Source organism: Salvelinus sp. IW2-2015, linkage group LG35 (assembly GCF_002910315.2).
Source record: "Salvelinus sp. IW2-2015 linkage group LG35, ASM291031v2, whole genome shotgun sequence".
Classification (NCBI taxonomy): Eukaryota; Metazoa; Chordata; class Actinopteri; order Salmoniformes; family Salmonidae; genus Salvelinus; species Salvelinus sp. IW2-2015.
The window spans coordinates 18,398,994-18,423,380 of NC_036874.1; the positions used below are offsets into that span (position 1 = coordinate 18,398,994).

At 45.6% G+C, this 24,387-nt stretch overlaps 1 pseudogene; it reads right to left on the reverse strand.

Moving 5' to 3' along the window:
• Positions 1-21,046, reverse strand: part of LOC111958770 (plectin-like) — a 93,738-nt pseudogene extending 72,692 nt beyond the window's left edge.
• Between the last annotated feature and the right edge of the window lie 3,341 nt (positions 21,047-24,387).

Sequence of the window (24,387 nt, forward strand, 5' to 3'; positions counted from 1 at the left end):
TCCTAGGCAACTTTTCAGTATTTAGTTTTTTATGTGTTATTTCTTACATTATTAGCCCAAAATTGTTTTTGTGTTATTACATACAGCTGGAAAGAACTAGAGAGGACTTTTAGTCCGACTCAGGAGGCCCGCACACCACCCACCGCTTCCGAGTATATTACTCGCTAATGTTCAGTCTCTGGATAATAAAGTTGACGAGCTCAGCGCGAGGATTTCCTTCCAGAGAGACATCAGGGATTGGTACATACTCTGTTTCACGGAAACATGGCTCTCTCGGGATATACTGTCTAAGTCCGTACAGCCAGTTGGCTTCTCAGTTCATCGCTCAGACAGGAATAAATATCTCTCTGGGAAGAAGAAAGGCGGGGGTGRATGTTTCATGATTAACTACTCAAGGTGTGATTGTGATAACATACAGGAACTCAAGTTCTTTTGTTCACCTGACCTAGAATACCTCATAGTCAAATGCCGATCTTATTACCTCCCAAGAGAATTCTCTTCGGTTATAGTCACAGCCGTGTATATTCCCCCTCAAGCCGATACCACGACGGCCCTCAAAGAACTTGACTGGACTTTATGCAAACTGGAAACCACATATCCTGATGCGGCATTTATTGTAGCTGGGGATTTTAACAAAGAAAATTTCAGGAAACCGCTGCCGAAGTTCTATCAACATACTGACAGCCGTACTCACGCTGCTAAAACACTCGACCACTGCTCCAACTTCCGGGATGACTACAAGGCCCTCCCCCGCCCTCCCTTCGGCAAATCTGATCATGACTCCATTTTGCTCCTCCCTTCCTATATGCAGGAACTCAAACAGATAGTACCCGTGCTAAGGACTATTCAACGCTGGTCTGACCAATCGGAATCCACGTTTCAAGATTGTTTTGATCACACGGACTGGGATATGTTCCGGGTAGCCTCCGAGAATAACATTGACGAATACACTGATACGATGACTGAGTTTAACAGGAAGTSTATAGCAGATGTTGTACCCACTGTGGCTATTAAAACCTACCCTAACCAGAAATCGTGGATAGATGGCAGCATTCGCGCAAACTGAAAGGGCAAACAATCGCATTTAACCATGGCATTCCCTCCATAAGGCAATCAAACAGGCAAAACGTTAGTAGAGAGACAAAGTGGAGTTGCAATTCAACGGCTCAGACACGAGACGTATGTGGCAGGGTCTACAGACAATCACGGACTACAAAGGGAAAACCAGCCACGTCGCAGACACCGACGTCTTGCTCCCGGATAAGCTAAACACCTTCATCGCCCGCTTTGAGGATAACACAGTGCCACCGACACGGCCTGCTACCAAGTACTGTGGGCTCTCCTCCGTGGGCGAGGTGAGTAAGACATTTAAGCYTGTTAACCCTCGCAAGGCTGCCAGCTCAGAGCATGTGCAGACCAGCTGGTTGGTGTGTTTACGGACATATTTAATCTCTCCCTATCCCAGTCTGCTGTCCCCAATTGCTTCAAGATGTCCACRATTGTTCCTGTACCCAAGAAAGCAAAGGTAACTGAACTAAATGACTATCACCCCGTAGCACTCAACTTCTGTCATCATGAAGTGCTTTGAGAAACTAGGATCATATCACCTCTACCTTACCTGACACCCTAGACCCACTTCAATTTGCCTACCGCCCCAATAGATCCACAGATGATGCAATCGCCATCGCACTGCACACTGCCCTAGCCCATCTGGACAAAAGGAATACATATGTAAGAATGCTGTTCATTGACTATAGCTCAGCATTCAACACCATAGTACCCTCCATCATTAAGCTTGAGGCCCTGGGTCTGAAACCCGCCCTGTGCAACTGGGTCCTGGACTTCCTGACGGGCCACCCCCAGGTGGTGAAGGTAGGAAACAACACCTCCACTTCGCTGATCCTCAACACTGGGGCCCCACAAGGGTGCATGCTCAGCCCCCTCCTGTACTCCCTGTTCACCCATGGCTGCATGGCCACGCACGCCTCCAACTCAATCATCAAGTTTGCAGTGACAACAGTAGTAGGCCTGATTACCAACAATGACGAGACAGCCTACAGGGAGGAGGTGAGAGCCCTGGGTGTGTGGTGACAGGAAAATAACCTCTCACTCAATGTCAACAAAACAAAAGGAGCTGATCGTGGAAAAAGCAGAGGGAGCACCCCGTATCCACATCGACGGGACCGCAGTGGAGAAGGTGGAAAGCTTCAAGTTCCTCGGCATACACATCACTGACAAACTGAAATGGTCCACCCACACAGACAGTGTGGTGAAGAACAGCGCCTCTTCAAACTCAGYAGGATGAAGAAAGTTGGCTTGGCACCTAAAACCATCAAGCTTTTACAGACGCACAATTGAAGACATCCTGTCGTGCTGTGTCACCGCCTGGTACGGCAACTGCACCACCCACAACCGCAGGGCTCTCCAGAGGGTGCCCAACGCATCAACGGGGGCAAACTACCTGCTCTCCAGGACACCTACAGCACCCGATGTCACAGGAATGCCAAAAGAATTATCAAGGACAACAACCACCCGAGCCACTGCCTGTTCACCCRGCTATCATCCAGAAGGGAGGTCAGTACAGGTGCATCAAAGCTGGGACCGAGAGACTGAAAAACAGCTTCTATCTCAAGGRCATCAGACTGTTAAATAGCCATCACTAGCACATTAGAGGCTGCTGCCCTATATACATAGACTTGAAATAACTGGCCACTTTAATAATGGAACACTAGTCCCTTCAATAATGTTTACCGATTTTGCATTACTCATCTCATATGTATATACTGTATTATATTCTATTCTACTGCATCTTAGTCTATGCAGCTCTGATGTTGCCCGTCCCAAAATGTATATATTCTTAATTCCATTCCTTTACTTTAGATTTCTGTGTATTGTGTGTATTGTTGTGAAATTGTTAGATATTGCTTGTTAGATATTACTGRACTGTTGGAGCTAGAGACACAAGCATTTCGCTWCAGCCACAAGAACATCTGCTAAACACATGTTTGTGACCATTAACAGTTGATTGGATTGGATGATCTTTGTTGTATTTGCAATCTCTATATCATTCTACATGAGAAAGGATTGCCGTAAGCCTGGATTAAACTGTGAACCACCTGTAAAACATGTTCTGCCTGAGAACTAGACAGATGAAGTCAGTATGTACCAATTATGCAAAACACATCAAACGTTCCATCAACCGTCTGGGAAACACCCTCTCAAAACTAACCAGCCTCTGAATATCACACACCTACTAGATACACACTATGCATAATAGGTGTAGAAYGAAAGAAAAATCCTTCAAAAAAAYGMWYYAKRTRCKWSYAKKAKKYMTMWAAWWWTTMSKWMYKCRCCRMAYGYAYYYWTWMGRTAGGTATGGTTGCCTGGGGCGATGGTAAAAAAACACAAATGGAAAGGTTAAAGTTCAGAGAGAGAACGAAAGGTGATGCACCTTGTACGTGAAAGAAATAGTTTTTTTGGTTTTACTTAGCCACGCCCACTTACAATGACACTGACCCTGTATATAGCTTCCTCTCTTATTTCTAATTTCTCATGTTTTCTTTACTATACACTATAGAGTATATATATATTTGTTCAGATACATTTATTATTATTATTTATTATTGGTTGTGATGTTTTTATGTTGATTGCTGCACTGTTAGGTGGAGCTTGCAGGTTGGGCATTTCACTGTACTTTAAACTTTAAAATTAAACTTGAACTAGGTCAGGTCAGCAAATGATAGCCTCTTCCCGTTCCAGTGGGATCGTATTCATTACCTGTTTCAGTCCATTTGGTGCCAAATGAATGTGACCCAGTACAACAGAGCCAAACTACCTCTCCAATACAGAAGCAGGGGAATTGGCCACTGTATAATATACCTGCTATTATAAACTGGGTGGTTTGAGCCATGAATTCTGATTGGCTGAAAGCCATGGRATATCAGACCGTATACCACAGGTATGACAAAATGTTTAGTTTTACGTRGGTAACCAGTTTAATAGCAATAKGCCTCCTCTTGGGTTTGTGATATATAGCCAATAAACCGTGGATAAAGGTATGTGATCCTCACTACTCTCATCATTTCTCTGTATATTAAGGATGGGATCCACCTAAGAGGCATTGAGTGGGGTTGGGGGACAGACCTGTCATCATGCAGGCCGCTTCCAGTGACAGAGGACAGTTGGAGACCAGATACCCTTGATACCACCTGGTCACTGTCACTGCACAGGAAGAGCATCAATCACCAAGAGTACCCCCATCTACTTAACCCTTTGACTGACTCTGATGAGACTTCCTCCCGCTGCATTCCCCCAGCTACTTAACCATTTTACTTCCTCCCACTGCATTCCCCCAGCTACCTAACCCTTTTACTTCCTCCCGCTGTATTCCCCCAGCTTACCTAAACCCTTTTACTTCTCCCGTTGCATTCCCCCAGCTACTAACCCTTTTACTTCCTCCCGCTGCATTCCCCCAGCTACCTAACCCTTTTACTTCTCCCGCTGCATTCCCCAGCTCATAACCATTTTACTTCCTCCCGCTGCATTCCCCAGCTACCTAACCCTTTTACTTCCTCCCGCTGCATTCCCCCAGCTACCTACCCTTTTTACTTCCTCCCGCTGCATTCCCCCAGCTTACTAACCCTTTTACTTCCTCCCGCTGCATTCCCCCAGCTACTAACCTTTTAACTTCCTCCCGCTGCATTCCCCAGCTACCTAACCCTTTTACTTCCTCCCGCTGCATTCCCCCAGCTACCTAACCCTTTTACTTCCTCCCGCTGCATTCCCCAGCTACCTAACCTTTTACTTCCTCCCGTTGCATTCCCCAGCTACCTAACCCTTTTACTTCCTCCCGTGCATTCCCCCAGCTACCTAACCCTTTTACTTCCTCCCGCTGCATTCCCCCAGCTACCTAACCTTTTACTTCTCCCGCTGCATTCCCCCAGCTACCTAACCCTTTTACTTCCTCCCGTGCATTCCCCAGCTACCTAACCTTTTACTTCCTCCCGTTGCATTCCCCCAGCTACCTAACCCTTTTACTTCCTCCCGCTGCCTCCCCAGCTACCTTAACCCTTTTACTTCCTCCCGCTTGCATTCCCCAGCTACCTAACCTTTTACTTCCTCCCGCTGCATTCCCCCAGCTACTAACCCTTTTACTTCCTCCCGCCTGCATTCCCCCAGCTACCTAACCCTTTTACTTCCTCCCGCTGCATTCCCCCAGCTACCTAACCCTTTTACTCTTCCTCCCGCTGCATTCCCCCAGCTACCTAACCCTTTTACTTCCTCCGCTGCTGCATTCCCCAGCTACCTAACCCTTTTACTTCCTCCCGCTGCATTCCCCAGCTACCTAACCCTTTTACTTCCTCCCGTGCATTCCCCAGCTACCTAACCCTTTTACTTCCTCCCGCTGCATTCCCCCAGCTACTAACCCTTTTACTTCCTCCCGCTGCATTCCCCCAGCTACTAACCTCTTTACTTCCTCCCGCTGCATCCTCCCAGCTACATAACCTTTACTTCCTCCCGCTGCATTCCCCCAGCTACATAACCTTTTTTACTTCCTCCCGCTGCATTCCCCAGCTACTAACCTTTTTACTTCCCTCCCGCTGCATTCCCCAGCTACATAACCATTTTACTTCCTCCCGCTGCATTCCCCAGCTACATATACCATTTTACTTCCTCCCCGCTGCATTCCCCAGCTACATAACCCATTTTACTTCCTCCCGCTGCATTCCCCCAGCTACATCACCTTTTACTTCCTCCCGCTGCATTCCCCAGCTACATAACCATTTTACTTCCTCCCGCTGCATTCCCACAGCTACATAACCATTTTACTTCCTCCCGCTGCATTCCCACAGCTACTAACCATTTTACTTCCTCCCGCTGCATTCCCCCAGCTACATACCTTTTACTTCCTCCCGCTGCATTCCCCCAGCTACATACCATTTTACTTCCTCCCGCTGCATTCCCCAGCTAATAACCATTTTACTTCCTCCCGCTGCATTCCCCCAGCTACATAACATTTTACTTCCTCCCGCTGCATTCCCCAGCTACATAACCATTTTACTTCCTCCCGCTGCATTCCACAGCTACATAACCATTTTACTTCCTCCCGCTGCATTCCCCCAGCTACATAACCATTTTACTTCCTCCCGCTGCATTCCCCCAGCTACCTAACCCTTTTACTTCCTCCGCTGCATTCCCCAGCTACTTACCCTTTTACTTCCTCCCGCTGCATTCCCCAGCTACTTAACCCTTTTACTTCCTCCGCTGCATTCCCCCAGCTACTTAACTCTTGATGACGTTTCTCTGCTGTGTTCCACTTGATGCATGCATATGTGTGTGTGTGTGTGTGTGTGTGTGGTGTGTGTGTGTGTGTGTGGTGTGTGTGTGTTGTGGTTGTGTGTGTGTGTGTGTGTGTGTGTGTGTGTGTGTGTGTGTGTGTGTGTGTGTGTGTGTGTGTGTTCACAGCATACATAACATGGTGGATGTTATTCTACCTAGATCCCAGGTCATGATATTATTGTGGATTTGTTTTTCTCTATAGGAGCCCAACATTGATGCTCTTCCTGTTCAGTAACAATCACTTAGAGTAGCCCCCAGCTACTTAGACCTTTACCAACTCTGAAGGGTTCACAGAACATTATCATTTTGGGTGTAGTGGATGCTATTCTAGCTAATTACTAGCTAATTACAGCTAATTACTAGCTAATTACTAGCTAATTACATATTCTAGCAGCCTGACATGTAAACAACATTTAACATTTAGTTACACAGAACCCTTCATGCATTTAACCTACAGTCTGTGTCATTCCATATGCCATTACCCATCACAGATCTGATGTTGATTGAGGCTAGCACCTTGACGACATCAAAGTGTTCCTGTTGAATGGCTGGCCCACCTATGGATGTCTACATCTCTCTGTAACGCTATCTGTCTGTCCGTTGGGTGGGGACATCACTGCCCTGTCTCCAACCTGACAGGTAAATTAAACCACGACCCTAGTAACAGTGCTTAACCCCACCTAAAAGGATACAAGGCAACTTTCAACTCTCACAGGTGGGCACGCACACACACACACACACACACCAGCCCGACACCGACACCGACAGGCATAACCTTATACATGACTGAAACAGGTTTGGGAGCTTACACATTGTTCACACCTTACAACAATAAGCATAGCTAAGTCTCGCTGGGGTGGAGGTGGGGTGGTCAGGCGGAGCGCCTCAAGCATTCTCAGTGGTGTGACTTGTCACAATGGCTCTGGTGGGTCTAACGGGTCACAGGAAAACCTGCACCACGATAGCAGGTGATGGGCTTCCCGTGTTACCATGCACTTACTGTGTAATGAGAGCTAAGCCCTTTGCTGCTGCTGCAGTAAGGTCACTTCAATCACGTACCGGTTGCTGACGTGCTATCGGCACGGAAAGACCCCGCAACCTTCACGGCTTGCCACGGGTTATGCCCTCCGACCACAGAGGTCAGGCATGAAAGTGACCCCCGTTCATGCAACCTTTTCATAAAGGTGAAGCTGGTGTAAGCATGCAGGCTGAAATTAGCATGTTGTAAGCCACTTCAATCACAGCAAATCAAATCAATGTTGGAAGTACTGGAAGGCACTTATGACCCTTATATTAATTTCAATCTGAATCTAACGGAGAAACGGTCTGTTCTGTGCTATCGCCAAGATGAAAATGTGATAATTATATAACATTGTAAATACTGCAGCTGCTATTTATTCAGAGAGGCTTGATAGATTTGCAATTCATAGATTTGTGATATAAGTAATGACCTTTCAAACCTTGGACACTGATTCAGATCCAAAGAATAACAACTAGCGTGATATTAACAGATCAGCTACGCCCCCCCAATGCCTCTCTTACCACACGCCACGACTGCTAACATGACTAGGATAGTAACCAGCATTAAGAGGGTTAACTTCCAACACAAGAGGGCCGAAGAGAGTAAAGCAAGAACGACAGAGAGACAGAGAGTTACTGTAGGAAGAGAGAGGACTGGTGACAGAGAGAAGTAGAGGAAAAAGGAGACCTACTGAATGGTGCAGCCGGCTACTCTATGACTTTGACTCTCKTTTACTTAAGGTTAGTGTGTCTTCTTAGTGGGAGATTGCGATTGAAAAGCCCTTTCCCCTATCTCCTGAAGTTTCTCTTACCTTGCCTCCTCAGTCTCGTCAATCGCCAGACTGCGATCAGGGTCACTATGTGCCCCAAAACCACCAGGGCGGGGAGTATGGGTCCTGGGGGGCTCGCCGCAGCCAGCATTAGGACAGAGATAAGCCCAGGACAACTTTGGCAGCACTGACAGACAGGTGGCAGGGCACGGAGTGGGAGGGGAGTGGGGCCGTGTGGGTGTGCCAGAGGAGAAGAGAGGTGGGAGGGTGGTTTAAAAAATAAGGGCAGGCAGTTTCAACCTTTCCTGGCCAACACAGTGAAACCCCTAGCTTTCTCTCACTGCCTGCTACGCCCTCAACACTTCTTCTGTCCCTCATCTAGGCTTCTCTCTGTTTACAACTCTCTCTCTCTTTCTCTTTTCTTCCTCTCTCAACTCTCTCTCTCTCTCGTATGTTCCTATAATGTATGTGTAGGTTCTGTAATAACCAGCGCGCACTCTCTGTGTTTACAGTGTCTGCTTTCACCGCAAAGGGCTGTCGAAACTATGGTGTATCTAGTCACACTGGGCAATTAACTAGACTCTGTTCATTAAACGTACAGACACACACACACGCAGTSAGAAAAAGGCAAGATAGACTTCAAATGAAGGAACAGTTTTAAAAAAAACTACCACTGTAAAATGATGTCAAAATCCTATTGTCCCTCTTGAAACCATCTGATAATATGGTTAGAATTGAAGTAAACGTTAACAGTAGGTGGAAGTTTACATTGAGAGTATTGTGTTCTTACCACGTTGAATTGAACCCCCCCCCCCCCCCCCCCTCTCATTCCATCCTAGAGTATCAATGTTCATTTTGTTCCCCTTTTCTCTCTCTCACCGCAGCCTAATCGCTCCCATATGTTCCCCAATGAATGCCCCCCCCCCCCCTCTTCTCCAACCTCTACACATACAGTACATCGTAGTTCAACTGAACAAGGATTTAGTTCTACAGTATATCGCAAGGAAGCAGGTGATGCAAATCCCTTTGTTAGGTCAGGGACTGGCTGGTCGGGAAGTGTTATCTGAAAAGGTCCCTGTCACGGAGCGATTCCAAAAGGAGAAAGCCCAGCCCGAAGGAAGAACGATAATCAAAGTAAGGCCAGTCATACCAGGGTAAAGGTCTCACTGTGATTTCAACATCTAACAACGGCATGTTTACCATACCAGCCCATCAATTACGCCTTCACACATGCCCCATGTACAGTATCACCTCTATCTTGCAAAAAAAATGTCCTTCGAGAATAAGAGTGAACTAAGCGCAGACAATTTAAAGGGTGGTCAAATATCATAAGGCATAATCATATGCCTTCTAAATCTCTATGAGAGAAACAGATAGACTACCAGTTAACTTGCTGACATACAACAACAACAATCCCAAATGGCCTGGCGACACTGGTGGCTTGAGCAAGGCTTGTGCAAGACACGAGAACAGGTGTAGTCTTTATTTGTATTTTTTTAATTCAGCTATTCAGTATTCACAAATAGCCCAAACAGACACAGAGGAGTTTCAAAAGGAGCAACACTATCCTTCTAGCCAGTCACAACACTCTTTTTCTGGACGCACGTCTGTCCAACTCAGAGGACTGGACAGTCCCCTCCGAGTGGCATTTACATTTTTTTTTTTAAACAGTCAGCAGACATGATTCGCAATTCAAGTCTGCCATAGTGCCAACAACAGGTTTAAATATGGAATAGAATCCCTACTTCGGTAGCTGAAGGTTGCGGTTAAGCGGCCGTGAGTGTGTGTGTGTGTGTGTGGTGAATGTGCGTCTGTGTGTAGTACGGATGTGCGTTTCCCCTCCCCCTCCTCCCCCCTCTCAGCAACACAACAACATTTCACACACCGCGTTTGCCAAAAACACACCGACGGACAGCCGACAGAGAGACGGATGGAACATTGACCACAACAACAGTCACCCCAGTCGGTTGACCTACCAGGTATGATCTTCATCTATGTTGTCAGGAAAAGAGAGAGGWAGAGGAAGTAGGAGGAACAGAGAGAGCCGAATCAGCGGGAATGAGGGGAAAGAGGAGGACTCCTGTTTGTTTGCTCTCCGCTGCCCCGTTTCTCCACCTTCTTAATTTTGACAGCCCCGTGACTGCTGCCGACAGGGCCGGGCGGGGCAGGGARGTGGAGGGGGAAGGAGGGGAGGGGGAGGCAAGGGACGGTATTGAAGCTTACTGTGGGGCTATAAATACCAGACAGGGACAGATGATCACACCATCACAGTTTAGAAGCTGATGGAACCACCCTGGCGGCCATTTTGTTTGCCGCAGTAGCTACGACGCCAGGCTACTTCCCTTCTCAGATGAGATCTTTATTCAGTGAGATTATGTCACAGGTTTCAGCCAGGCCAGGAAAGGGACCTGACCCATTTAAGAGGAATCTGACGACGTATACAATTTGCCTGAGCACATACTGTACCTGCACACATGAAGTAAATCCATCAGCTAATACTGTCATCAAATAGCCTACTATATAGCCATCATCTAATACCACTACGGTCAGTTGAGCTTTCTGCCAAAAGCCTGTCATCTATGTGACATGAAGACACAAGTGAAAAATCAACAGGTGAAGCAGGATCAAATCAAATCAAATCAAATGTATTTATATAGCCCTTCTTACATCAGCTGATATCTCAAAGTGCTGTACAGAAACCCAGCCTAAAACCCCAAACAGCAAGCAATGCAGGTGTAGAAGCAATGCAGGTGTAGAAGCAGGACAAGTGGTTCTCAATGAAGCACCGTGTCAATTACAATGTACTCTAACATACACCTGATTTCTCATATCCAGAACTGGAACTAATCTGGCTCAGGCTGGCTTGGTGGTCTTCTTTGTCACTGCTTTGGAATGTCAAACTGAACTGTCTAAATGCCAGTGAACACACTCCTGTTTAGTGAGAGATAGATTGGCGTGACCTAATCTCCAAGCCTCTCGAACTAATGATCCCCTGTTGCTTTGGGGACCSCTGCAATGTATAACCTTAGCTAAATATAGCATTTTTTTTTTAAATTGGTGGCTATGTATCTAAGTGTGCTTGTGGCATTGTGAATTACGGTACTGACAATGTATGTTCCATTCGCAACAATACCACACCTACTTTCTGAGACAGTTTTTCTTTGGTCCCCTATGTTTGAGGYTGAAAGGGGCCTTTCTATAATCAMTATTATGTGTTCAATGTTAACTAGGCRTCGTCATTTGGAGCTCTGTGAAACTGAAAATCAGTTACAGAGATGGAAGATTTCAATATTTTGTCTGTTTAAAGGATTATATATGGCCCAAACACAGTTCCTGGTAACATTGACATGGAATATTCCCATCAAATTAACCAATAAACGAGGCGCAGTCATTTCTGAAGTAGAGCTATATTACGACACCCCTTGGAGGCTCAGAGTAGTCCAAAGACATGACTTCCTGTTGGCATTTCTATACGTCAACAGAGAGATAGTTCACCCCTGTAGTTCACCCTTGTGGTATCCATACACACGTCACTCACATTTCTGGAGTGATGAGGAGTTAGTGCCTAAAAAGGCAACAAACAAAAAAAGTGCCTAATAAGGCTTTGAACATTGAAGAACTGAGAAATAGTGCCATCTTTGCCATCTCCCTTAAACCTTTTGTAATGACATTTTTTATAAAGGATATTTTTGATAAAGGATTTTTTTAAACAGAAAGACTGGACATAACAAATACAAGAACAATGTCCAAGAAAGGCACAACACTGAAAAACACATAATTGTTCATTTAACTGACCATAAGTCCACATCCATTTTCGACCAAGCCATAAAGGGGCCCCATGTATATGTTCTATATACAGTATATATGTATATGTATATGTACATGTTCTATATATTTACATTTACGTTATTTAGCAGACGCTCTTATCCAGAGCGACTTACAAATTGGAAAGTTCATACATATTCATCCTGGTCCCCCCGTGGGGAATGAACCCACAACCCTGGCGTTGCAAGCGCCATGCTCTACCAACTGAGCCACACGGGACCAATATATCTAGTGAAATATATATATCTAGTGAAGAAAGCTCAGCTAATTCTCTCTAGACCATGGAGTCCCTCTCTGCTCTAGTTAATGRTCCATCTAGACTCAGAGAACGTCAGGCGGGTAGCTGCTGAAAAACATACTGTTACAATTTGGGAGGTTCGTGTTGAAGGTCAAATGTTTCTGAGACCGTTGAAAAGAGTAGAGAAGCCCGGAAATATTTTGTATATGGGTGGGTGTTGTGGGAGTGAGTTTGTATGTGTGAGCGTGCATGTGTGCATGTGTGTGTACACGTCACAAAATCAACATTTACTTTTTAGAATCCATTCCCTTCCCTCCTCTCAACACCCAGGGGAGGATCGTCATACCTGAGCCACATACAGTGCCTTCGGGAATTATTCATACCTCTTCACGTACAGTATTTAACATTTTGTTGTGTTACAGCCTGAATTCAACATTGATTTCTCACCCATCTACACACAACACTCCATAATGACAAAGTAAAAAGATGTTTTAATATATTTTTGAAAATATATTGAATATGAAATACAGATATATCTCATTTACATAAGTATTCACACCCCTGAGTCAATACATGTTAGACTCACCTTTGGCAGCGATTACAGCTGTGAGTCTTTCTGGGTAAGTCTCTAAGAGCCTTGCACACCTGGATTGTACAATATTTGCACATTATTATTTWAAAAAATCTTCAAGCTCTGTCAAGTTGGTTGTTGATCATTGCTAGACAGCCATTTTCAAGTCTTGCCATAGATTTTCAAGKCGATTTAAGTCAAAACTGTGACTACGCCACTCAGGAACATTCAATGTTGTCTTGGTAAGCAACTCCAGTGTAGATTTGGCCTTGTGTTTTAGGTTATTGTCCTAATGAAATGTGAATTTGTCTCCCAGTGTCTGTTGGAAAGCAGACAAAACCAGGTTTTCCTCTAGGATTTTCCTGTGCTTAGCTCTATTTCATTTGTTTTTATCCTAAAAACTCCATATTCCTTGCCGATGACAAGCATAKCCATAACATGATGCAGCCACCACCCATGCTTGAACATATGAAGAGTGGTACTCAGTGATGTGTTGTGTTGGATTTGCCCCAAACATAACGCTTTGTATTCAGGACAAAAGTTTAATTCTTTGCATGATTTTTTGCAGTTTTACTTTAGTGACTATTGCAAACAGAATGSATGTTTTGGAATAAAAAAAATTCTATACAGGCTTCCTTCTGTAATTTAGGTTAGTATTATGGAGTAACTACAATGTTGTTGATCCATTCTCAGTTTCCTATCACAGCCATTAAACTCTAACTGTTTTAAAGTCACCATTGTCCTTATGGTAAAATCCCTGAGTGGTTTCCTTCCTCTCCGACAACTGAGTTAAGAAGGACGTCTGTATCTTTGTAGTGACTGGGTGTATTGATACACCATCCAAAGTGTTATTAGTAACTTCACCATGCTCAAAGGGATATTCAATGTCTGCAAAAAAAAAAATTACACATCAACCAATAGGTGTCCTTCTTTGCGAGCCATTAGAAAACCTCTCTGGTCTTTATGGTTGAATCTATGTTMGAAATCCACTGCTCGACTGAGGGACCTTAGAGATAATTGTATGTGTGGGGTACAAAGACGAGGTAGTCCTTCAAAAATCATGTTAAACATGCAACTTACAATGTGACTTGTTGAGCACATTTTTACTCCTAAACTTATTTAGGCTTGCCATAACAAAGGGATTGAATACTCGTTGACTCAAGACATTCCAGGTTTTCATTTTGGATTCATTTGTAAACATTTCTAAAAACATAATTCCACTTTGACATGATGGGATATTGTGTCTAGGCCAGTGACAAACCATCTCAATTGAATCCATTTTAAATTCAGGCTGTAACATCAAAATGTGGAAAATGTCAAGGGGTGTGAATACTTTCTGAAGGCACTGTAGCTTCTAACGTATGTCGTCGACCAAGGACCAAAATCTAATATGTACCGTGGGAAATACCTAACGCCAGCTCATCTTGGCCTAGCACTCATTATAGGAACATATGCTATTGATTTGTGTGTTTGTTCCATAGTTTAGACTACAGTGAGTTAACGGTTAGATGGAGGCAGCCAGGCTGCACTCATTACATTGTATTACAAACTATAATTAACGCTGGTTGTCCCAGCCGCCTTTTTCCTCCATGTGAGCRAGCTCTGCTCCAACAGGCAACCACTCTGCCTGCCTACGCTGGAAGACAACACCCAGCAGYCTCCTGTGAGAGGACTACATTACACAACCTTTAGACGCTGCCGCGATACACTATACCGTTATCTAAATTGTTTCACTGTTTGATAAACGTTCCTACAATTGAATCAGACCCGTGTGACGTCAAGCCTGTGACGCGAATCACAATTCTGCGCAAGCAGACAAAGTACATAACGAAATGAGAGATATTTCAGAAATACGGAGCAAKGCGTGTTTTCCTCATCAGCCGGCCTGTAAACACACAGGTGCCATCCCAGCCCAGGAGACATGCCTGGTGGTGTCAGCGGAAAGACATAGGAGCAGCTGTGCTACCCGACCTTGTTTTGAGCACAACAGCAAAGCCCAGATGTACAGCCTTACACTGTACTCAATATGCTCATCGCTGCGATGTCACACCGCAGGCTACTGATAGCGTGACGGCTAACAGAGCTCGACCCCCATGTTTTTTCACTCGCGGAAGGTTCGGCTCACACACTCACATTCGCCACACCACAATCGTGAGCCATTAGTATGAGAAGGGACAGAGGAGAATCCTGAGAGTTGCTGGTAATGTCATATATTACAGCAACTCTCAGGATGACATACAACAATGCCGTGAACCGAGTAGAGAGAAGCCTAGGAAAACAACATGGCCTGTCAGAAATATGAGTTGSGGTTGGGGTAACGGCCTGTTGTGCCCCACGTGCGGGCAGATTTTTGAATGGCGCCAGCAGGCAGCCCCACTTATCATAAACACTGTAGCTTTTGTTTGAACAATGCAGTCGTATTCATTCATCACACACGATTGCAAATGTCACAGACACAGCTTAAGTATTTTCCTGGGATTTCCCAGATCAAGAGTCACTGTTGGCTTGGCCTGATGTATAAAGAGCTTTAACGCGACAAGATACGGACATGTCAATGCCAGATCTAAAAGATCCCTGTTTTGATTTCCACACATGAACATATTCTATTGATCTATGTGTTTGATCCATAGTTTACATTACAGTGAGTTAACTGTTTTAATGGAGGCAGTAGATCTCCCAGTCACTCTGAGCCAGCTCCCGGGTGGCGCAGCGGTCTAAGGCACTGCATCTCAGTGCTAGAGGCTTCACTACAGACCCTGGTTCGATTCCAGGCCGTATCATAACCGGCCGTGATTGGGAGTCCCATAGGGCGGTCCYTYTGAATAAGAGTTTGTTCTTAACTGACTTGCCTTTTCAAATAAAAATAGCCACATTGACAGAAGTCGAAGAAAGGGTTGAATGTGTCCTGAGAGTCTCAGACAGTGTMACAGCAGCAGGATAAAAGTAGGCGTAGTGTATCTGAGGGTATTACTAAATCCGACAGCTATATAATCAGATTGCATACCGTGAATACTAGACGCTCTAGGATCTTCAGACATGAAGAGACACCCTCATACCAAATGTGGTGTCTGCTAAACATCTCCATTTGAAGTCATTATCAATCCCTGCCAGATGTATTCCTTCACATAGATACTGTTTCCAACGTATCTTACGGTATGATTGACAAACTACATGATTGGTCACATGACATTCCAAAATTAATTTTAAATAATTGCCCAGAGAAAGACACTACGCTTTTACAGTGGTATTTCTGGGTTAATGAGTGCGTACACATGGCTATTATGGATCATCCGCTGTAGGTGGCAGCAGTGAGTTAGCAAACACTGGTATTATCTGCGGTTAGGATGGCACTCTGAAGCATGATGGGCTTCCCTGCCAGATCAGTTATACAGCATTTTTTAATCCCATGATATTCACATAAAGACCAAGGAACCTTATGTCTTTACATTTCACACTGATSCCAAGACAAAAAGGAATGTAATGCCATGACATACAGTATAACAATATGCCACTGGACATTATGAAGAAGATTTTACCTCCAGATTTGTTATTCGATCCATATCTCAAACGCTCTAAACGCTGTTGACCAGGTGATCTGTTCACACACACTAACTTTAAATCGCTGAAAGTGGAGTCGTTCTCCTGATGACGAACACAGCTRGACCGCTGCCTGTCATGTGAGCAACGCTGCTAATTCACTCCAGACCTGCAGAAGCAGTGTGACGTGCGGAACCGAGAACACACACACCCAGAAGAGTACAGCTATGGTGTGAGCAAACTATTCCAATTTCCTGTCTGTTCTGTCGCTCACACAACAGTACAGACAACGCCCATGTGTACTGCTCTCTCGCCACTCTGTGCGAGGGTTATATTCCACAGTATATACACATTAACACCCTGGTAATATATCTCAACACCCACAATCCATAAATCTCCAAACCAAATTGTCGCCAACGTGCATCTCGCTTTAATAACAACCAACAACAGCAGAGAAACAGAGATTTATACTTTTCGTTCAGTCAAAGTCAACATGGGATAGCATTGGCAACATTTTTACGCACATTCCAGCCCTTTCCGTGAGCCAATCTGGGGTGGAGAGCAGGGAGCTGCCAGCAGGTATAATAACATACTGTTCACAAGCCCCCCTATCGCTAGCCTGTTGTTCGATAACGCACACAAAGGCATACTATTATCACACCCGAGAGGGGAAACCAGGAACTGGAGACCACCGTTCAAAAATCACAGTGCCAAGAACACAACCTTCCTGACAACAAAAAAAAAACACAGAGAGAGCGAGAGAGAGATTCTCTAAAGCACCACACCCCCTTCTCTCATTCATTCTCTTCTTCACTTTATAACGCAGGTCATCTCCACAGAGAAAAGACAGGAGGGGAGTCAGCTAGGCGTTGCACATAGCCACACCACAGAAATTACTGCAGGTCTGAATCATTTCTGGCAGGGAGACAGTGAGTGTGCATTGCTTAAGTCTGCATTGCTTAAGTCTAAACTCAAAGTCAGGTGGCACTGCTGTTTGTACAACAAAAATACACGTTTCCACATGCTTTCCACACAATTTGCTGCTATGCATGAACATCTATCACATTTTTGACTTCATAGTATGTATAGGATTGTGTTATCTTCCCTGCCAGTGAAACAGATAGGATATGAATACACATTAGGGTGTGAACTACTATAGAGGCATGCTCTCTCATAGATGCCTAAATCACAGCTTCATCGTAGTTGGTTTGTACTCATTCATCATCTCACTGAAACTATTCCTAGAGAGCAACCGGCTCTATAACAGAATATAAATCAAACACTGAAACTAAGGCCTGGGACTATAATACAGATTTTTTGCTGACCAAACTAATACCATCATTTGAACTTCAAAGGATATTGTCTGAAGGGAAAGATGCATAAACCAACAAGTATAATAACCTAAAAACTGTTTATACCACTATGCAACTAGAACATAATAGCACATGGTAAAAGACATGGTAGTGCCATCACCACAACGCCCACCTAWGATTTCCCACAGTACATACAAGGGAGGAAACCTCAGCAACAGTGACATCACACAATAAACACACAGGACAGGAAGTAAATAGGGGGAAACAAGAACTTGTCTCAAACCTTCTATGAAGTTGGGGAAGGTCTTTTCCTCGGGTACGTCCAGAGAGTGGTCCCAGTCATCGTCGGAGATGGTGCTCTGGGCGGACTCGACCACCGCTCCCCCGGCCAGGAGAGCCCGTTCGATGGCCAGTGCGTGCAGGACATCAAAGTCCAGTTCTTGCCCTGTTATCTCAGGTACAACAGGAGGAGGAACCTCTCCTCCAGCCACTGCCTGTGGGCTATTTATGTGCTGCACCTCAATCACCTCCTCCACCACTACTATCTTCTTCCTCATGTTGGCCTCGTCTACAGGCTGGTCACAGGTGTCCTCCAGGTGAGGCTGTGCTGGCAGAGGGGCGGTGGCTGCAGTGGTAGCAGGGATCTGTGGGGGTTTGTTGTCCTTCTCCAAGGCCTTGGGAGGAACAGATAGACTTTTCTCCTTCTCCTCCTCTGTGCTCTGTGCTGCTGCTAAAGCGGCTGAGTGTTGTGCAACAACTCTGGGAAGCTCCCCCTGCTCAGTGTGGAGGCTGGCCCGTGCCTTGGCTCTGGCTGACGCTGTCTCTTCGGCTGCAACGGGTGCTTCCCTCGCAGAGGAGGTTTTTGGTTTRGTGTCCTCCCGTTTGATTTTTTCAGCAGAGAGCTGGGCAGGCTCCGCCTCTCCTTTGTCTAAAGCAGGGGACCCAGCCTGCACAGCTGCTGCTACGCTGGTTTCCTCAGACCACATTCTTTCCGGAGGCATCTTTGGAGAGCAGTCCATTACTTTTGCCCCGGGGGTGTTTCGGAGGTCAACCGTAACGGTGGCCCTGGTCAGCGACACCTCTGTTGGTGATAATGTTTCAGCTGCAGGTGGGGATAATGGTTTTGTGGTCTCACGGTCTGGGGAAGAAACATGCTTTTTCTTTTTAGCTTTTTTTGCCTTTGATGAATCAACCACAGCTGTTTCTATAGGGGCTTTAGCCTCCGGCACTATGGCAGGTTGTGGTGGTTGCAGTGGCAGTGTAAAGGTCATCTCCACAGGTCTGAGGGCTTCCTGTGTCATCGCCATCTTTATGGTCTTCGGCACTGTCACCATTTCCACTTTAGTGACACTCATCTCTGACCTGTGGGATATTTTTCCAGATGAGCCTGAGGTCACTTTATTGGTCGTCTCAGCCTTCTCCTGCACTTGGACAGTGATTGGAGGCTCAGCTGGAGGGGCTGCAACGGGATGGGGTGCATCTTGTAACACTACAGATTTCGTGTTGCTCTGTTCCACTGCTGGTTTGGAGGTCTGACGATCAGCCTCATTTGATTTTTGAACCTCAGCTTTAGTTTCTCTTCGAACCTCAGCCTTAGTTTCTCTTCGAACCTCAGCCTTAGTTTCTCTTTGAACCTCAGCCTTAGTTTCTCTTCGAACCTCAGCCTTAGTTTCTCTTCGAACCTCAGCCTTAGTTTCTTGTGTGGATTTTGATCCCTTGGGCTTTATTGATGATGTAATAGCTGGTGGGGGTTTGGCAGGCTCCTGTGTCTCTTCGTCTGGGGTCTTCAGTCCTTTGTCTGGGGACACCTTTGTGACAGGTGGTTCAGCAATCACAGCCTTCGCTGTTGCTTTTTTCTTCTTTGATTTGGAGCCATCTTCAATCATCACTTTCTTAGTTTCGATAACCTTTTCAATAACCTTTTCAGTGACAACACCYCCATTGGCATTGACCACTGGTAAGTGAGCAGTGATGTCAACTTTGAATGATTTGGTGGGTTCGGCTGAGAGTTTCGGGGTCTCTTGGGGGACAGTCATTTCTGATGCTTTCTTGGGTTCTGGAATTACCTTCACTTCTGTTTTTTTCTCCTCCTTAACCTCTTTAGTAGGGGGCAGGGGTGCTGAGATGGCTGGCTTACTGGGGACAGGTTCAGCAGAGACTTTGGGGGTCTCCTCAGGGACGGTCACTGCTGCAGCTTTCTTGGGCTTCTCTTTACCTGCTTTATTGAAAGAGGATTCAGCTGAGACCTTCACTGCTGCAGCCCCAGCTACTGCAGCACTAGATACTGCAGTAACAGCTAATGGGAGGGCTGTTTTGGAGGAGACTGACTTGATGCTGACCTGTGATTCCTGAACCGCAACCACCTGGGGCCTTTCTGCATGGACCTTAGTGATGATCTTCTCCTGGGAGGACACCACTGCTTTCCTGCTACTAGCCTCAGTGGTCTGAGAGAAGGTAACCGTGGATGCCCTCTTCCCCTGGCTTTCCTCCATCATTGAAGCCTCAGTGTGGAAGCCCCGTGCCTTCCTCAAGGGAMGCTGGGCCTGGGCCTCAGATTCCCATGGTGCTCTTGGTCTGACCGGCTCGGTGGCCATGGGGCGACCTCTGAACCTTGGCGTTCGGTCAGCGGGGCCTTCCTCCTCGGCTGCGTCCAGCCTCCTGTGTCGGTAGACCTGGCGCTCAGCCATCGCCTCCTGACTCTCTTCCCTGCCAGGTTTGGGGACATAAGACGTGGGGCCGTCCACTGACTGGACCCCACGCGCTGCCCTTTGGGCAACGGCCAAGGTGGCTGTTGGACGGCGAACCCTTTGCAGGGAAGAGGGGACTATCTCAGCAGGCAGACGGAGGTAGTCACGRAGGTAAACAATGCCCTCGTTGGTCAGGTACCAATAGAAGTGCCTCCAGGCGAACGTCTCCCTCAAGTAGCCCCTGGACTTGAGGGAGCCCATGGCGCGGATTACCTGCAGGTTTCCCACGCTGGGGATCTCTGGGTGCTTGGTCTGGGGCCGCTTGTCCTTCTTGGCCACCATGACGCCATCYCGAAACAGGAGCTCGTAGATGGCCCTCAAGTCCACCAAGGGCATCACCATTCCGGCCACCATTGTTGCTCTGTGTGTGTGTGTGTGTGTGGGTTTGTCCCTTCAAAGTTCYACTAACAGCAAAGCTGGAGCCACTCCGCCAAGGGAGAATGAATTACAGGATGACCTCACTTCTCAGTCTGTGAAAGGGTCCAGTGGCTAAAACCGTCTGCCAAGTGCTTTTCAATCCAATCACAAAAAGTATGAATAAATCTTCTTATTCTCTCTTATTGCTTCTTCACTCTCTTCTTGATGCCTTTGAGCGCGTGAGGAAACAGAGAAAACTTAGTTAGTCCAGAAACTAAGTCAAAAGAGTACTGTTCCACCCTTTAGTCAGACTTGCTTGGAAGTGAACAGACTCCGGTCTGACGCATGTAGCGGCAGTGTCAGAAGGAGAGAGAGAGAGAGAGAGTGTGTGTGTGTGTGTGTGAGAAAGAGAGAAAGAGGCACACTGCTCCAAACGGCTCCTCCTACCTTCTCTCTACAGTTGAGGAAAAGTTGGCATCGGGGGAAAAAAAAACCTTCAGAGTAAACATACTTAAACAACGGCAGAAGGCCGAAAATGACTGACGAGGGGGTGAATAAATGTGCGCYATCGAGATCCGATTAGGATATGCGAGTGAAAGAAAGAAAAGTTAAATGAATGGAAGCTACTAACAGACCGCTGTAGTACTTGAGCACATGCAGGGCTGTTGCTAAAAGAAGACGCCCACCCACATACGTGTGCTCACAGTCACACACTGTGGGTTGGACCAGGAGAGACTAGCTAGCGACAGTACAGGGAGACAACCTTTAGGCATGCCATCCTACACTGCAGAGACACACGAGACATTTACTTACGGGAGGCTTGTTACCCTCGACCACCCTGGTTTACACATTTCAGATCCAGTAGATGCAGTTCAGGATCTGCCTGAAAACGGCATGTCTCCAGACCCCATGCCTAAGAGAGTAAACACACTTTCTTCTTGTATATAGTATGACACATATAGATAACGTGAGAGATAAAAAAAGAGAGATAGGCTATAGCCACAGCTACGGTAACATGGACAGAGGCTTTGATGTGACCGACTAAAATTAGAATACTGTAACTTGATAGTTCGACAAGTCAGTGCGTAAAGCACAAATAGCCCTATGGACTGAATTTATGTCACTAATCCATCGTGTTTACAAGCCAAAGAGCTATAYCCAGATCGCACGCATACAACTAATCAAACAATTGATTTAAMTCAACTCTATTCATGTCAGTGTTTTGTTAGTGCACCAGGCGAACAGGAAATAAAAGAATCTCACCAACTTCTCCCAATGTAACCCATTAAAGTGATGCAACAGGCTGTAAGAACCACTATTCCCACTGTCCAAACGGCTCACATGGAGGCTTCWTGCCCTGATATAGCCAGTGAACATGTACTGCCTGACTCGACTATATAAAGAGCCTGTACATTATAGCTAACCTTTCACAGCACCCTAGAAACGTGAGATCAGATTACCTCCCGAGATCTAACTCTCTCTCTCTCTCTCTCTCTCTCTCTCTCTCTCTCTCTCTTCTCTCTCTTCTCTCTCTTTCTCTCTCTCTCTCTCTCTCTCTCTCTCTCTCTCCTCTCTCTCTCTCCTCTCATCTCTCTCTCTCTTCTCTCTCTTCTCTCTCTCTCTCTCTCTCTCTTCTCTCTCTCTCTTCTCTTCTCTCTCTCTCTCTCTCTCTCTCTCTCTCTCTCTCTCTCTCTCCTCTCTCTCTCTCTCTCTTCTCCTCTCTCTCTCTCTCTCTCTCTCCTCTCTCTTCTTCTCTCTCTCTCTCTCTTCTCGCTCGTTCTCTCTCATCCCTCGTCTCTCTTCCTCTCTCTCTCTCCCTCCTCATATCGATGGTCAGAGAGCGTCTCCAGTGCATTCATGTGTGTAAGAGAGGAAAACTAGAAAGTGGCCTTAGGGGAAGAGCGATCGAGGAAGAACATTTCATTAGTGTAAATGATATTCCGTTCACACACTTATCGGGTACAACAAACACGTGGGTCTGAAACTCACGGATAGATAGTACGTGAGTAACGCAACGCAAAAAATGCCACGAGGAAACGCATAGGCTACTATTTCCAACCACAAAAAATGGGTTTTCTTTTTCATCGCCATGGCGACAGTCATACAAGACAGTGTTCCAGTTCAGAGCAAGTCAAATACAGCTCACCAGCTTGTAATCCTAAAACCCGGAAATGAGTTACCTCTGGTTCGTTCAGCCATTCCTATGGGGGAAAAATAGGGTTTTGGGATGAACGGCAAAAATAAGGRCTGAGGTTAACACAGGCTTAGGAAATCTTCMGAAATAATTGTTGTRCTATGAGATAATATCAGTCAGTTGACCTGACCTTTGTGCATTTTAGGATTACATAAATGCTTCAAAATTCACAAAAAGTGACATTAGCTGTTGAAGATTATCTCATCGAARAAAACGTATAAGGTCTCCTAAGCCTCTGTTCACCACAAGCCTTATTTTCGGCGTTTATCCCCCCCCAAAAAAGAAAAACACCATTAATTTCCCCATAGGCTTTGCCCAAGGAACCATGGCGGAGTTAGTGCCTACAAAAAGATACCATTACTATCTCTCTATATCCTCTTTCAGGGCTGCAGTGGGCCATACATGTGTTATTCAGGGCAGCTTGACTCCACTGTCACTTCACAGACAGCTGTCTGCAACAGTTAGCATTGCGCTCTCAGCCAAACTATACAATAGGCGRGAGTCAGCGTTCCATCACCGATCAAGTCATCCTAAATAATCACCTGATGTAATTGCGCTCTTTAGGTCTATATTTTKGAATACAGACAGCTAACTGCATGCAATTAGATCTAAGGCGTTCATTTTAAAAAGTGCATACTGCCACAATAATGYCCTAGTTCATGAACACTGCTTGTTTTTATGCATTATATAGCGACAAATGTAAATATTTCTAACAGAGGAGTTATAAAAAGCATATGTATGAGCAGGGTAGCAATTGAAAGAAAAGACTTTGGAAATGATGGGGAAATTGTCAGACCAAAAGGTGAGGACACAACTGTTCACCTGACACACAAGACTGAATCCAAACGCTACACCGTTGATTTTATGTGCATTTGACTTTGACCGTACTTTTCACAGCATTTGTCAACAACAACATCTGAAAACACTCTGGATACATTCAACATAATACGAATAATCACTGTAATTTTGGAGTAGGGGCAAGATGAGAAAAAAAACAATTACGGGTTTGAGTGAGAGGACTAACTGGTGTCTCCACGTGGCCACACACCTGTCCAAACTTGAAAGTAGCTTCAATGCACTTTTATGACTCACGAAAAGAGCTCTCAACAGCACGGTGCTTTGTTTTAAAAAAAATGTTTAGCTCTCCTAGCTTTGCCACTGAGGAACTGAAGCAAGCACCCTTGCTGTTTTGTTTGGAACACAGACCTGTGCCCCCACCATCACACAATTACTGTCGTTGTTTACATAATCCKAAAAAACGTTCCATTATAAATCACAATCTGGGTCAGGCGGGTAACATTTGAAAGCTTTATTCTATTGCCAACATGATAGCTAAACGATAAAACACCATAACTCAAGACTAGCGACTCTTTCACAAGAAGGGTCAGTGGCCACATTTAATAGCGTAGAAGCACAAGGAATGCTGAAGGTAATGTACTGCACACACATTCCTCGCAACTACGAAAGAAATGGATT